The following is an 819-nucleotide window of genomic DNA, read 5'->3' as shown; positions in this document are numbered from 1 at the left end:
AGAGGGACAGCGTCAGATAACAGCGCTGAGTGAATGAGACAGGAGAGGAGGGGGGAAGTCAAATGAGTTTGTGTTAACTTAAAAGGGGTGTGTTTTAATTTGGTTCCTCAGCCTGGCGGTCTGTCAGCATCAGCATGTCTCCTAAAATGTATGAAAAGTATCAAAATAAGATAGTATATGCTTTATTCTGCTTAACAATTGTAAATTTTCCCCCATAAAGCTCAATTGTGGTGATCATTACTAAAAGTTAAAAGCACATGCTTTCTGTCTGCAGGTGTACTTTACTGCCTAAGGGTTGCACTTCCATACAATCGGGGACCTTTTTTTATACAGGTAAATTGAGGCCGAAGACTCTTTTGCAAGGGAGACCTGTTTTCCTTTCCCACGTTACCATTCACACACACAGCGGGCTAACTATTGACATTCACACGAGGCAAGGTGGGTGAAGTGTCTTGCCCAAGGACACAACAACCATGACACAAGTGGCAGGGCGGGGATCGAACCTCCAACCCTTTGATCATCAGCCGACCCGCTCTACCAACTGAGCCACAGTCGCCCCACTTCTTCTAGGACACAGATTTTTTTTTCTCTAAATTCTGTATCCTGCACTTCACACAACTCCAAAGTGTCTTCCATTAAACCCCTGTGTTCTTTATAAACGCTCTGTGCCACTTTGTAATAGGAGCTTTTTGTGTTGAACATTTGCAGTCTCCCCGAGCCCAAGGTGAGCCGGGTGACATCACCGGCGGTAATCATTTCTTAAACTTTGGAAAGCTTCTCTGGGTCCACAGAGGACATTACACCAGTGTTTTCACAGGC

The sequence above is a fragment of the Ammodytes marinus genome (assembly GCF_949987685.1).
Source record: "Ammodytes marinus genome assembly, chromosome: 23".
Classification (NCBI taxonomy): Eukaryota; Metazoa; Chordata; class Actinopteri; order Uranoscopiformes; family Ammodytidae; genus Ammodytes; species Ammodytes marinus.
The sequence above is the reverse complement of the archived record's forward strand: the minus strand, read 5'-3'. Positions refer to the sequence as shown.